Source organism: Sylvia atricapilla, chromosome 10, assembly GCF_009819655.1.
Source record: "Sylvia atricapilla isolate bSylAtr1 chromosome 10, bSylAtr1.pri, whole genome shotgun sequence".
Lineage (NCBI taxonomy): Eukaryota > Metazoa > Chordata > Aves > Passeriformes > Sylviidae > Sylvia > Sylvia atricapilla.
The window spans coordinates 13,673,745-13,689,606 of NC_089149.1; the positions used below are offsets into that span (position 1 = coordinate 13,673,745).

At 45.1% G+C, this 15,862-nt stretch overlaps 1 protein-coding gene across 1 annotated transcript in view; it reads left to right on the forward strand.

Annotated features, from left to right (window-relative positions):
* The first annotated feature begins 10,987 nt into the window (after positions 1 to 10,987).
* The window catches only part of PER2 (period circadian regulator 2), a 45,651-nt gene continuing 40,776 nt past the window's right edge, over positions 10,988 to 15,862 (forward strand). The window contains exon 1 of the mRNA XM_066326004.1: positions 10,988 to 11,066. The gene's annotated coding sequence lies outside the window, so the exon portion shown is untranslated. The remainder of the gene's footprint in view (positions 11,067 to 15,862) is intronic.

Genomic DNA, 15,862 nt, shown 5'->3' on the forward strand with positions numbered 1-15,862 from the left:
TGCCCATGTCCTCCTTAGGCATCCTGGCAGTCCATCCATACACACTTGCCAGTTCCATCTCTTCTGACTGTTGCAGTTTTCAATTCTCTGCTCTGAGTAAAGGTTTGCCAAATGCTGTACCTGGTGGCACAAATGTTTTGGTGTCTGTATTGAAGCAACCTGAAATATCTTACTACCATACCAGAATTTCTCACAATTGCCTTTACCCTCCCACCCCCATGCAGTCATCCTAATCATCCTGTTACACCTGCTGCATTTTTAAATCTCATTTTCTTTCTTCTGTAGTTTAGGACCAACAAAATCATCGTTGTTGAATCAATAGTAAACAATATCCTCAACGATGAATTTGATCCAAATCCTCCTGCCTCTATCACCAAAGCAAATACTATTAATACATCCAGTGCCCAGCCAGATGGCAGCCAGGTGACCTGATACACTGCCTAAATGAAACCTAACAGTTTCATTTCAGTCTTTTGTTTTACTCAAAAGTCTCACAGTTTGCGTGACTTCCTCAGAGGTTTTTTAAACCAAAAGAAAAACTTGCCTACTGCACTCACCAGCTGAGGCATTTCTTGACTACTCAGGCATCCCTGTTCTCTTTGAATGCCTGTTGAAAATACTATTATTTCAGGATGCCTATGGTTGGCAGCTAGATGGAAAACACTATAGTCTTTGTTAAGGAGAAAAAGCATCTTTGGGTAGCTGTAAGCACAAGTATCCTCAAGGCCTGTCCTTAACAGAGACAAAGAGCCAGCCCACATCTTCTGCAGCTGAGCCTAGAATTTGAAACTGGATGGAGGGAGAAAGCCAAGCTTGGCTGTGTAAGTGTGGTGCTGTGCCCATTATGGGCTTCTCTTGCCAATATGTAGATTTATCAGCTCTCATGTAGGATATTAAAGCGTCTTCTGATGCCATTAAGACAAGGTATCCCTGTGTCTGGACTTGATTAAATATGGCCTTTGGGTAGATCATTAATACACAGTTAAGTGCAGTCTGAACACTTCTTCAGCCTTGAACAACACATTGTGATGTGAGCCTGGGAAAGAGAGGAAGCAAAAGACAGATAATTAAAAAAGACCTCTTCAGTATATAACCTGTCTGCTCCTATTTTGCCCAGGCATGAGGTATGAGTCAAAATTCAATGCACTCTAACTAGCAGCTTCTATTCCTGATTGTTTTCTCTTTGCAGCCCACAGCACAATCTCTGGGAGGTTCTGTACAGATTTGCAGAACCATCTCTGCACCTTTAAATACTCTGACAAGGTTGGGCACATCAGTATATATCTGCAATGCCAGAAAGCAGGTTCTCTTTTAAACTTTCTTTTCCCATAGATAAGTAAATACTTAAAAAGAAATGTCTTGATTTTAAAACTGCCTTAATGGAGGGAAAACCCCCAAAGAGCATAAAGCCCCATGTTTTTTGGTTTCAGTTGTCCAGCAGTGCAGCCACCTGCCTGCTTCAACTCCCTGAAGTGACTCTGCTGGTGTCAGGAGACACCCAGAGAGCAGAGCCACGGCCACCTACCTCATGGTGCCCAGCCTGGGAATGTCAGACGGGCAGTCGCTGCAGGCAGCACTGCACTGTGACAGCAGGGGCACTGTCAGTCACAGCTCACTTCTCTAGTGGATTTATTTCACTAATGGTACCAACATAGGCTAAGAGAGTCAGGCTCAATCTCAAATGCAAAATAAATTTGATCACAACATGTCTGTATGGGATTAAACTGCATTGTCCACCCCTTGGGTTAGCCATTCTGCTGTAACTGGCATTCATTTTAATCATTTTTCAGAACTCTTTTTCGTCTCTTACACATTAGTTTCTTTAGCTGAGGCTTCAAATTTCTCAAGTGTTTTCAAAAAATAACTGCATTTTTCTTTGTTGGTCACTGTCTCGTTATTCCTCTCTGCTTCATCCCACCTGTTGTCTGTTTCATGGTACTGAACAAAATATTATTCTCTCTCTTTTCTACAATAGCTATTACTTCTCCAGTAAGTTCATCAGCTCTTAAATTCCCCACTCTCTTTGTGGAAAAAAGGTGATCAGATGATTTGTGTCTAGCCACAGAAGTTGTACACTTTGCCTAAGCCATCTTTGCATTATCCTGATGCTTCCAGGGCTGCTTCCTACACATTGACATTCTCTGTTTCAGCATTGCTCAGGTTGGCTGATCATGTTGTCTTGCTTGTCATTAATAGAATCTTGCAAGTCTTGTTTAAAAACAAGTGTAAGATATAAATAAACTTTGGTCTTCAAATGAAAGGCTGTAAGTTTATGTGTTTTAGGCCTGTTCTATCCTCTTGCAAGGATCAGAAAACTCTGCATCAACGCAGAGAAGTACCTGCTGATTTCCTCATGGAACATCTCCAAAGCCACAAGCATGTTGAAAGTGAAGCATGTTGCCTGCAGCTGTACAAAGGCTCCCTGTGTCATGTGCTGCATGGGAATGACCTCACCAGCTGAATGGAGCTACTGAACCAGTTACAAATGCAGTCTGACAGTCACAGAACAAACATGACTCATTTAAGCACACTCTCTACCTTCCTTTTTAATAACTGGTTTCTCCAAAGTCAGTAAAGTAGAACTGAAGGGAGAACAAAGAGTTCTCCAGTGTGCTCTGCACAGTGTTCTCACACACCCCTTGCTATGCTGCAGGAGCACGTTTGGAATAAGAGCTCCACAACAATTCCATCTTCTCTGGTGGTGTCCCAGCTCTCACACTGTCATCACTTCCTGCAACAGATATGGACATGCCAATACTAACAACAGCAATACCATTACTAAGGAATTAATGATGCTGGATTTAAAACCAGAAAGCTTTAAAAATGCTAAATGTTGATGTGCTGCAGAGACCATCATCCATGATTATAGTAATGATGGTGTTGAGATGAGAACAGGGTTCTGAAAATAAAGAGATTTGTGTCTAGTTTAGCCATCAAAGCTTGGTTGTGTAACTTCACATATAAGACTGTTCAATTTACACACTCAGTTTTCTTAACAACGAGCTAGGAAATTAATTCCTGGTATGCTTTTGCTTTTCCACCTTGCAATAAATCAATTATCACTTTGATAAAACTTTTTGACAAAGTAGACAAAAGAAATTACAATATACCAGGGTGAACTTTGAAAATTAGAGATTTATTTGTAAAATATTTTCAGTATTATAAAATCTTAACTCCAGCAAAGCCACTGACAACAAAGAAAAAAAAATCTTGGTATTATAAGGGAAACTGAGGCTTTGTTTCAGACAAAGCTATTAAAGTATGCAAATAGTAATGCAATTTTTAAATGTGGACTACACAAGCCCTCATACTAGGTCTTCTCCTATTGTTTCAATTTGATTGTAGTGGACTGATACTACAGGATTGCTGTGGCATCCCAAACTGGAAACAGTGGAATGCATTTACTGCAGTAGCAGTGGCTGTGCTTGAAGTGCTGTGTGGGCTCAGTGCAATTTTCAAGTATATATTTTCAAGACTGTTTTGTTAATGCTCTCCCTACACAGTTCATTGTACTGTAATCCAACGTGTGTCTGGGAAAAACTTCGTTCAAATACATTTGGCTTCTGTAGCTGACATTTGACAATAATTGCAAGATTCTCCATCTCACGGTTTGAGGTTTGGTGTAAGGGCCTCATGATGTGGGAAGTGTCACGCCTCTGGTCTTGGGCACTGATTTGTATTTCTGAGGGGCTTGAGTCCAAGTTCTAATCATCAAGTTTATAGTGAGATAATAGCTTACAGATAGGGACATAATGTGCTTTAATTGCATTTTAGAACTTGAGGAGAGGTTTTCTCAGTAGTAAGTCAGCTTACGATAAGAAAAGTTGATGAATTGGTTATTAGGTTCCAGGGAAGTCTAAATTCTGTCATTTTAAAAATATTCCCTTTTTTTGGTTTGTTTTCTGAAGCACCTTGAGGAGAAGGATAGCATTCTCTCTGACTGCTTTCTTCAGCATTAAATGAAAGCAGCAAAAGCTACCAGCATTGTTACCAATAACAGCTAACAGGTAATGCACAGTAGGAGAGCAGGGCTGCGGAAACAAAATGAGAATTGTAAATTACCCATATCAATAAAAGGAATGCAAGGTGGATTATGGATATGTTTCTTAGACCTACTAGAAAGAAAGACAATGCTCACTTAGTACTCTATCCAGGCCTAAACAAACCATAACCCCTACAGCATTTTTAAAAATGCTTATGGAAGGCATATCTCACAGCTCAGCTTTTTGGCAAGGTAAGATTTCTTTCATCTTTCTGTTTTGTTCTAGTGACTCTGTTTTTCTCAAATATTGTTTGTTTCCTTTCCTGTAGCACGGCCTTTCCTCTAAGGAACAACAATTGGCTAATATAATTTAGGATTACTAATTCCTGTTTTCTTTTTATGTCCTTTAACCATTCTCCTTTAAGAAATGTAAGGGTTTGCTTTTTTTTTTTTTTTTTTTTCCTATTCACTGGCTTGAACTTCTTGTTTAGTTTTTTTTTCACTGTGAAATTACACAACAGAATCATTGAATTCCAGAGTTCTTCTACTGCTAACGAAGTATGACATGCTACAAGTGGATAGAATATGTCTCATTATGGTAATGAGTACTGTATTTTAGTGGGTTTCTGTGTAAAAAAGGCTCATGTGATGGTTTTGACTTTGTCTGCTTGTTTGCTTTTCTCCATTCACATGGTAATTTTAAATTTATTGGCTACTGACAGATAGGAAGAAATCCCAAGGATATTCCTGCCACATAATTTTCAAGAAATTTTACACCTAGGAAATGAGGTAGTTGAGGATTTTTTCCCCAGAGCTGCACTTAGTAAAGGACTGTAGTTAAGCTCATACCAATTAAATACCAGATAATCTACAAAGATGCCAAAGATTTCTGCCCCTTTTAGTTTAGTTACTCTCTTGAGAAAATTGCCAAAGCTGTTCATATCAAAGGGATTTATCCAAACACACTTTATATAAATCCTTCACCCCCTGGTTCTATATTTCAATGACAGTGTGCAAAGTGAGCTGACCTTTCTCTTTTAAATGATTAGAATTAAACCCAAAGAATTTCTGATTGCTTATCAGAAACTTCTATATATTTATAACATAAGTAAAACTTTGTTTACTGAAATCTCTTGAATTGACTCAGTACAGAGGATTTCTGCAATGCCTGATTATTAAAATCTCTGCTTGATTTTCAGTAGTGCAGCCAGGTACATCAGGTTTTCTTCCTGAAGCAAACTCAGCCAGCCCCTCAACACCCTCTCCTGAAAACAAAAGCCAAGCTTCCGCTGACTTCAGTAGCAGCAACGAGCAGTTCAAAACAGCTCAAGTGTGAACTCAAGCCGGAAAATTAATTGACACAGAGGAGTAATGGGAAACTCAATCTGAAAATGAAGTGTTTTTAATTAAGAGACACTCCAGAATTATACAGAAAGACACTCTTTCCCATTTAAAATTTGGCTCTTCCTTCCTCAACATGTACAAATCACCGGTCTATAATTAGTACAGTTAGTGGAAGGAATGGCTGAGTGTCTGGCTGAAGTTAGGCCTGTCACTGTGACAGGGAGGGCAGTTGGTGCCCTGGAACAGATTTTAGCTAGTTTGCCACTTAGCATCCAATTTCTTACCAATGTTTCTGTTATGATCTGCTACTGTTATCATACTTGTTACAAATGAAAACAAAGTCAGGAAGAAAGGGTGCCTCAATTCCCAGCAGCTGAGAGCAGCAGCTTGACTCCATTGCACAGTGATTGTCACTTTACCTGTGAACGAGTCCATCTCCAATCCTATGCCATGACCTAATCCAACATTTTATGTAATGACTATTTAATAAAAATTGCATAAATGTTCACTGGTGTGGAAGCCAGTGCGCAGATGTTGTCTCTCTACCCTTATTTTGTTTTTAAAGGAAGGTATGTCTCTTACTCTGTTTCTGTGAGAGATTGGTAACACTTTACTTTGCAGCAGTGAGCCCAAAAGCACATCATAAATGCGATGGAAGGCAGTAAACTGACTCTGGTCAGCAAATGCAGAGTTAAAATCAATACAAAGAGCGTGCATTAGGAACCAGTGGGGAGGCAAGGGTTGGAACACACTGTGGTGCAGATCCAGCACCATGCCATAGGCCTGGATGCTCAGGTGTCTCTTGAGGAATTTGAGGGTCTCAAGAACACCTGCCAAATCTGGACACATTTAATGCAGAAAGGAGTGCACCTCAGGTATCAAAAGTCGTAGAAATCATTTCTGCAGTCTCATTGCCCTTAAAAGAGCTTTTCAATGCCCTGTCCATGCCATTCCTGGACTTGGGAATGTACTTTCTCACCAAGGAATCAGATGGAGCAGCTCACAGACAGGAAACAATCTCTGGGAGCTCTTAGAGAGATTAACAGGGGCCAAGAAAATAACAGAGTGGGAAAAGAGCAGTCAAGACCACACAGCCATGAGTACTTGGTGCACTGGTGCCAACAACCGCTTCACGAAAGTGAAATGTTCGATCAGCTCAGAAACCCTGTGAAAGCTGTCTTTGGCATAAATGTCTGCATGGTTTTGAATGGAGAAGCCCAGCCTGATGTGATCTCTTTCAGGGCAGAAGAGGATGTGTAAACCCAACACAGTAGGCAGGAATGAAAATGAACTTTCCTGCTTGGTATCTCTTATTCACTCGCTTATGCTAATCTAATGACATGCAGATTTCATTTCAAGTGTCTAACTCTGCAATTGGATGTTCCTCTTGGTCTTAGATCCTCGCTCCAGCTTAAAATACGGTCTTTGATCCTGTTTTGGTTTGGCTTTTGTGCTCCCACAGCTGTGATGCAATCCAACCAAAAACTTCATTCATGGCATATTTTCAGTCAAATTGGTTTCCTAACCTGACTAACAGCACAGTTGCATAATCACTGTTTTTTAACTCAGTGGAGGTGGTAGGACTGTTCCTTTTGGTGGATGTGTAAGGACTTTGATCACCTTAGGCAGACTGTGAAATCACAAACTATCACTCTTGAGAGTTATGCAGGAAGCTTTAAGCCCCTTTTCAGCACTGTGAATTCAATTTGAAGCTATCTTCATTCGGCCTTCTGTGAGGCTGACTGCAGAAAATGAGCTGCTAATACACACTAAACAGCAGGATCTCAGACCCAGACTGCTCTGAGCTGTTTGCTTCTAAAATCATGCTCATGGGCTTGGGGATAAGCACATGGAGGTACACCGGAGAGTTACACCCCTTCCATTTGTATCCTAAGAGAACAATTCTGGGCTCCTTCATGTGTAACTTTTCAAGATATTTGGAACATAAAATTATACAGCATTTGCCAACAGAAACTAAATTTAATAAGAATATTTAGAAAACAGTAAGAAGAGGGACAGAACGGAAAACTACATTCCCCAGAAGATATAAGTGAAGGTTTTCTGTCTGGTGACAAGCAGACACTTGTGCAAAGGACTTTTGAACTGCAGCACATTTCAGGAACTTGCTGCTTGAGCTGAAGTTCTTTATTGTGTTTTTACATTCCTTTGCATTTTGATCAAAGCATTTACAGAACAGTATGATATTGCTGTCTATTTGTTACAGTTTGTTCCTACACTCTCCAATGCTTTTAGAAAAACCTGTTCATATATTTACTGGAAATGAGGAAAAGTGGGTTTTTTCCTTTCCTCCTCCTTTGTCTGTACAGAGAGTAAGAGTGACGACTTTTGCTCATTAGCAAAAAAAAGCCTTTCCGGATCTTTGCAAGAATCAATGACTGTCAGCGTCACTGTAAATGGTGAGTAATTAGACCTAGGAAATGAAGAATTAGACGTGGGCTCCAGCTGTAAAATATTGATTTTTTTTTAATAATATACAGTGCTGTGGAGTATCTTGGAACAGGTGACTTTTACAAGTGGATAGAGAAGCACAGTTATTCAAAAAGAGGAGCCTTATTTCCATAGCAAATCCAAGCAAGCAGTCCTCAGGTAGTTTTTCAGGTGGTCTCATATTGAAAGACTTGATTCTTTTCCCCTTTAAAAATGTATGTATTGTCAATACGTTGCTGGTTCTCAGAACTGACTGAATTGCTTCAGTTAAGCAAAAATCCTACTTTTTATGTATGCTGGGAAAAGGCTCGGCATTTGCGTGTGTGGCTAAAAATCTACTTACAAAACCGTGAGAAGCAGCGGGATTCCATGTAAAAAGCCCACAAAGAGCAGCATTTTCCCGGCCAGGCCGCACGAGGGAGCCGGGCAGCGCTCGGAGCCGTGCCCCGGCCGGCCAGGGCTGAGCCGCCCCGGGCCAGCGCCGGGGTGGGACCCGGAGTGTGAGGCACACAGAGAAAGGGCTCGCTGAACACAGGGACGGCTTGTTCTCGCCGTGCTCCACGCGTGAACACACACACACAAAATAAACGAAGCTGGGAAAAAAAATCCACGACCATTTTAATGCTTTTCTTACAAGCTCTGTGTTCTTTAGAACCATTTGTGTGTGCATATATGTTATTTTATCCTGCTGCTATAAAAAACTCTTACGTTATAGCTACTTACTAGGCAAAGCGACCTTAAGAACAAACATGCTGAGCCCGCAAAATTTTGCAAGAACTTTATTTTGCTTTGCTCCTTAGTAGATGAGCCATTGAGTCAATAGCAATATTCACTCCTTTAGAAGCCCCGTGCCTGCACTCCTGTTATTTCAAATCGGAGATATCTGGAATCATTTGTATCTACACATATTGTTTGTCTTGTGACAATTTTCTGGAAGCTGCAGAATTTGGACTGAACTTGTTCAGGGTACATAATCACAATCTGAGTAACACTGCTTACCCTAGTTTTTGGTACATTAAATATAAAGCTGCAACTACTAAAAGGTGGTATAAGTAGACCTTAAAAATTATTCCCAACAGCTTGAACGAAACAATTGATTAGTATCATTTTAAAATAAGCAGGACTCAAGTAATGCCTCTGGTAGTTACCAGGGTGGGAAAGGTACCAGCTATTTGTGGTGGTGGTGGTGGTTACTCTTCTGCCAGGACTAGCATGCCCAGCTGCAGTGAGGAAACTGTGTCCTGGGAACTCATTGAGCTCTAACACAGTGCCACGGTTTGCCATCCTTCTCACATTTGTCATCTGATAGGGTGAGGGACACTGTGGATCTCAAAGTTTTACTTTGGTTGAAAGGCCTTACTTTGAGTCCCTGGTAAAAGACCACAGCCCTTAGCACACAGCCAGGGACGGATATTTTTGGCACATAACATGAAAAACGGTATCTCGTGGAAAACAAGAATATTATTCTACACCCCTTTAACCCTAAAGCAGAGAAGTTACAAAGACAATGAAATTCTGGATGCGAAGGCCTACGAATGAGTTGACCAAACTACACGAAGACTACCTAATTAGGATTAATCATAAAATTAGGCTCCTCAGAGGAGCACAAACTAAGAATGGTATCCTGGTAAGCTGACTTGTGCATTGCAACAAATCCAGTTGCAGAATCTGGTGCTAATGCTTCCGCTGCCCACCCCCTCTCCTCTCCAGCACTTAAATACTCCATAGTCCTTTACTCACAGGCTGTTTCTGTAACAGTCAGAGCATAAATATCTGTGCACCTAATGGACTTATCCTTAACACCGCAGCGAGGGAGGGAAGCGGCATTAACCTCATTTTGCAGATAAACAGTGGAAGCCCTGATGGCTCCGTCCTGTGTTATACCCTATGGAGCAACTGCCTGTATGCAGCGAGTGTAAAATGCTGTTAGCCTGAATGCGGCTTTGGCACGTTCTCTGTTCCTTCTTTGCAAAGCCGTGTGCCATAGTGGAGACAGAGGAAGCTCAGAATACAGACGAAGTACCATTAATTTCTCAGCTACTGATTGCTCTGCTTAGCCTTGGAAGATGTGGGGACTGGACCAGAGCCGAGTGTTTAGCAATGGGTTATTGGGTTATCTCGCTGAACTGTAGCAACTACGAGCTCAGGTTCTCTCACCTGGGTAGAGTGGAGGGTGCAGCAGCCGGAGCGAAAACCTGTGTGAATGATGCACAAGAACTTATTTAGTTCTTTGTTACTGTATAATGGAAATGCCAACGATCTCTGAATGTTTTGCTTGAACACAAGGAGGAAATTTTTTTTTTTTTTTAATAAATACGAAAAGCTTATTTAAATAGCTGGAATGGAAAGCAATCATATATTAGCATGCTACCGTATGCGGAACTACTGCTCCCGAGAACAGTACATACGTTTGAGAGCTCAGAAATTCTTCGTTTAATCACTGTTGTAGCAATTCAGACTGATGTTGGAGGCCGGTGCGGGAGAAAGACGCAGCCCTACGCTCTCCTGCGCTGCACCTCGCTTTGAGACCTGGCACCTCCTGAACAATACGCGGGGGCAGTTTCGAAACTTCAGGGAATGCACCCAGCGCGGGCGGCAGCACCAGGAAACGGGATACGGGCGCTGCCGCCTTATGTAAGCGAACCGAGCGCCGGCAGGGTGAGCTCCGAGGCCTGCGGTGCCGCCTGCGCAGGCCCAGGCGCTGTCCCCCGGCCCCGCCGCCCCGGGGACGGGCCGCGCTGCGTGAGGGCCCCGGCCCGGCCCGGCCGCCAACCGCCTCCCCGCGCGCGCGCACGACACGTCACGCTCGGCTGCGAGCGGGCGGGGGCGGAGCCGCTCTCCTCGGGGCGTCACGTGACCCCTGCCCCCCCTCCATCCTCCTCGGCCCTGCGGTCTCGTAGCGGCGGTGGAGGCGGGCGGGGGGCGCCGGCGGAGGCGAACGGAGCTGCCGCGGCTCTGCCGGGAGGCGGCGCGGGGGCCGGCGGTGAGTGCGCGCCGGTGGCGGCGACGCGGGGGAGGGGAGGGGCGGGCCGGCGGCGGGGCAGGCTCGGGAGGCGGCCGCGGCGGTCGGTGGAAACATGGTGCCACACGTGAGGCTTATGTAAAGTGAGCGGCGGCCCGCGCGGCCAATGGCAGCGGCGCGCGCCCCGCCCCCGCCCGCGCGCCCCGCTGGCGTCACGCGTTCGCGGCCAATGGGAACGCGGGTGGGGCGGGCGCGCGGCGGCCGGTCACGTTTCTGCCCGTATGAAGCCCGAGCCGGGACGCAGCGGGCCGGTGGGACGCGCCGCGCGCGGTGAGTGGGGGCCCGGCGGGCGCGCTCTCCGCGGCCAGAAGGGGCCGAGGGGCCCGTGGGGAGCGGCGGGAGGGGGCGGCGAGCGGCGGCCGCGGGGGGCACGGGGGCTCTCCCTCCTTCCCCGCTCGCCGGGCCGAGGTTACGTAACCCTCGCGCAGGGGCTCTCCCGTCGCCGGGACGATGGGCGCGCGGGTCGCTCCCGTTCCGCGGGGTCCGTCCCGCTGCCGCCCTCTGACCGCCGGGGTGGGGGCGCGCGGGGCTCCGTCCGAACGGCCGCGGTGACACGCCCCCCCCGCTCCCCATGGAACCGCAGCGAGGGAAGCGGCGGCCGGCCGGCTGTGAGTCGCTCCCCGGGGCGGGGTGCGGGACCGAGGGCGGCACGGCCCCCGCCCGCCCACCTCGGACCGACAGAGCGGCCGGCAGTGGGGGCACCCACACCCCCACCCCCAGCGGGGGCTGGACGGGAGCTGGGCTCTCCGAGGGGCGGCCGCGTGGGGCCGAGCTGGCCTCAGAGCGGAGGCGGCGGACGGCGGGCAGCGGTGGCGGCGGGGCAGGACCCGGTCCCCCGGCGGGGCTCCGCTCTGCAGTCCTTGCTGGCCGCGGGCAGCGAGGGGCAGCGCCGGGGTGCGGAGCGGGGGAAGCGGCGGAGAGCACGCGTGTCCCGGGGCGCTGAGCGCCTCCGCCGGCCCCACGCGCGCGGGGACCGAGCTGGATCCCGCCGGCCGGGCGGGATGCTCCACGGGAGGAACTGTGTGGCACCGAGTAACAGAATCTCAGTGCCGCCGAGATGCGTGAGCTACAGGTAGAATAGGCAACAAGTCTTGTCCGTTTGTTTTTTTGTGTTGCCTGTAGTTGTAAGGACACTCTGTTCCTTGAGACGGTGTGGTTGTGCTGCTGTTCACATTAGGTGCATACTATTACATGCATGATTACAAAACGCTTTATGTAAGTACAGTTTCATGCAAATAGATGAGCAACATGGTAACAGTCGAGCTGACGCTTTGCATTTGACTTTTCATAATAGGGTGGAGTAAGGTGGAGTAAGGGATAGCATTGCTCTGTGTACCATAGGAGCTTAAAAAGGCCTCCCAGGAGGTCGGTGTGAGGTGCTTGGAAATTACAGTGCTTCTCAATTCTATTCTAGTGAAAAAGTAACCTGGCTGAGATAGTGCACCGATTCCGGTCAAAGAAACAGAATCGTGAAGTATGGAAAAGACCTCTGAGATCCTTTAGTCCAACTGTTTCATCTGTATGTCCAATCTAAATCTACCCTCTTGTGGTTTCCAACCATTGCCTCTCATCCTGTCACTACATGCCCTGATAAGAAGTCTTTCTCTATCTTCCTTGTAAGCTCACATCTTTCTTTTCCGAATGTAAGACTCTGAGATTTATTGTCTTGGACATCTGAGATTGAATAGCTGTCACGACTAAAGGGAAAGAAGTGAAAATTCTCAAATGATTCTAGTGGTAAGAGTATCCGTCAAGACAAAAGTAGAGTAAAAACCTGATTAGTATGGGGAGAAACCCTTCCAAGTTGCCAGTATTGTTTGGGCCACAGTTTGATTGGTGTTAGGGAGAGTGCCCACATTGTTACACTGTAGCATCAAGTTCCTTCTTGCTTGTGCTTGTACTTGTTTAAGTGTTTCTGTTTTGCCTTTGCCTCTGAAACTTGCATTATTTCTGCAAAGGGAGGAAGTTTCACTGGAGGACTGCACCATGTCCTTGCTCCATGCAAAGATATTAGTCTTGTGGTGGCGAATGATACTGTCCTGAGGTGTGGAGTCCTGGTTCTGGACTGTGGAGGTTGATTACTTCACTAGTAACGTAAAGAGGTGACCTTTGGCCTAGAGTAAAAAAAAAAAAGTAATACCCTTCAGGGTTTGGTGAGGTTTGGGCCATTCCAAGTGTGCATTTCAGGGTCGAAGGAAGATATTTTAGTTGGGTGTCATAAATGTCAAACACTGCAGTGAAAGAGCATGGTGTGTCCTGTGAAGAAGTGGTTTAGCTTGAGGTAGTTCTGAAGGCAAAGGCATAAAAAGCAGGTTTTTGGCTTTTGTGGACTTCTTAGATTTGGCAGATTTTTTGGTTTCATTTGTAATTCAAAGACTGTGTGGTTTTGCTGGATTTTTTTTGTTTGTTTTTTAATTTGTCCATTGGTGGGACTTGTTATAGACTTCCTGTTTTTGTTTCAGCAAGCAAATTGTGTCAGTGAAAATCTAAGTAATCTTCATTTTTACCACTTACTGTTACTCATTTTGGATTTCCACAGAGAGGCATTAAAGAGGCAGCATATTCTTGGCATAACACCTTCTCCGCTTTTTCTTCCTCCAGTCATAAGATTAAAGTACGTAACAACACGGTTCACTTGATAAACTTACTTGAGCCTCTCCTTGAACAATACACTCTTACAGTGTAAGAGAGTAAGTAAATAAGCTTTTTTAGTAAAGTAAGATGTTGATGCAGTTTAATCTCAAAGTATGAGAATGGAGTGAAGTGGGGAAAGTGATTGTCAGTAGAATTCTGGATGTTTCTTCTTCTTCAGAGGTTTATTATGACCAGGAAATGTTTAGCTTAGATACAGACTGATAACACTTTTCTTTTTCCTGGGTTCTTGCCACACCCTTATTTCTCTAACATCTTTACAGTATTAGAATATGCTTTACTGCAGAAGATCTTTTTTTCAGCCCTCAAAGAATAAGGAAATGAGCAAGTTACCACGGGATGAGGTATATTTGTTGTGGTTTAAAAGCAAGAAGATTATTAGTAGCCAGTAGAACAAGTAAATTATCACTAGTCTAGATCAACTGTAGTGTTTTCCATAGGGTTGCTATGGCTGGTCTATGTTCAAAGGAACGTCATGTTCTTAGCAAGACCTTGTGTAATAGCTGGCATGAGTGTCCTGTAGACACTCTATTATACTCATAACATTACCACATCATAATTACTAGATAATCAGGTGTTTCTGAAAAGGATTTTTTGTCTCCAATTTTGATTGCATGGCCTAGAATTCCTCTGTAAGGGTGGTGGATTATAGAGATTTTTTAACTGGATTGCCTTACTTCATTCATGCTTTCCACATTCAGTTATATCCCTGTAGTGCAAGTTTTAAACTGCTTAAATATTCATTACGTTAACTTAGCTTGTCAAGCACTGAACAGCAAAGGAGTCAATAAATACCCGTATTATTCTTTTTAATATTGTTGTATTACTCAAAATTTACTTGTTTTGGTTTTGGATGAGGCTGGATGCAGAAAGTGTTGGTCTTGAAAGTCCTGCTGCTGCTGCTTTGTGTCCTGTGTAAAAAGCGTCCCTCCACTTTCCTGCTTTAAGTGCTACTTTAAACTTAAACCCCTGCTGGGAGGTCAGACTGGAACATTGTTGGCTGTTGTTGGTTAGCAAAGAAGGCTTTTTTTCAATAGAACCGACTTTTTACAAGTAGAACCAAAGCTACATTGCTTTAACTTGTAGAACTCTGCCTTCTGACACTTAGAGCTTGGTTTGTGAGGGGATGAGGGTGTTTCTTATCAGACTACTCTCCGTGAAGTATGTTTAAAGGACATGGAAAAAGAGAAGGTCGGAGTCAACCCCACACTTCGATAGCCAGGGTGATAGTTTTACTATCTGTTGTTGCTGGGGTTTCATGCAGCCCCAGGCTGCTTTTGTGAAGTAGTGTGGCAGAGAAGACCCGAATGGAGAGGGGCGGGATGATGTGTGTAAAGCGAGTGCAGATCTCTGCAGGGACTCCTGGAGGCCCTTGTGTCGGCTGCCGGAGCCCGCAGCCACTGGTGTGTAGTAGGCAGGCAGCGAGCACATGGGGCTCCGCATGCCGGGCTGTCCGTGCCGCCATCTGACGCTCCGCTAAGTGCCTTAGCACATCCCCGGGCACGCCTGTGCAGCCGGCTCGTACTCCGTCTGCCCGCGGTGCCGGGGCACGGCAGGCTCCTGTGCCTCGGCTCCGTGTTGCCACGGTTACCTCCGTGTGTGGATGGGGTGTTTGTCTGAATGCCGGCACTGGGCTCGCACCACTACAGGATCCTCTCTCTTGGTCCTCTGTCGCTCTGGAGGAGTTACCAAGGGACAGCAGCAGTGTGCTGAGTTTGGTGTGAGTTGCTCGGGTGGTGCTTCTGAAGCGCGTGTTTTTCCTGCTTATCCACGTATGAAAGGGAGGTAATGAGAGTTGGTGTGCGTGAAAGCTTTTGTAGAGTCAAGAAGTTTTTGTGCAGATATTCTCAGCTACTGGTGAACTGGTGCTGAAGTAGCGGGTGGTAGCCCTAGAGGAGCCTTCTGATTTCTCTGATGTTTTTGGTAGTCTGATTTAGACAGCTTTGCTTGTAGAACACAATCAGAAGTGAGGCTAAGTTTACCTTCCTCAACAAACATAACCATGGAATATGGTTTTCATTTTTCCTTCGTTTTCTCCCAATAGGAAGGAAAATTTAATTGAGGATGTTGAGTGGATAGTGACTCAACATGCTATTAACATGAGTAGACTGAAATACAGAGAAAGCATTTCTTGGGGCAGGAGGATGAGGAGGTTCTGCAGATGGTGTGAACAGGCTGCAGAAGTTCGTTCCAACAGTACCCGTGTTGATCCTCACAGGATTTCATGCTGGGAAAGAAACCTTATCTGTATGCCAAAATGTGTGGGAAAGACTTGAGTTTTGCTTCCACCTGTTTTTGAGCATACCCCATGGTAATTCTTAACACTTGTTTTTTCTTATAGGTAGAATAGTTAGAGATGGGCAGAGATTTCCTTGTATAGATGGCTTTTTTAAAAGTAGAACTGACTTTTTAAA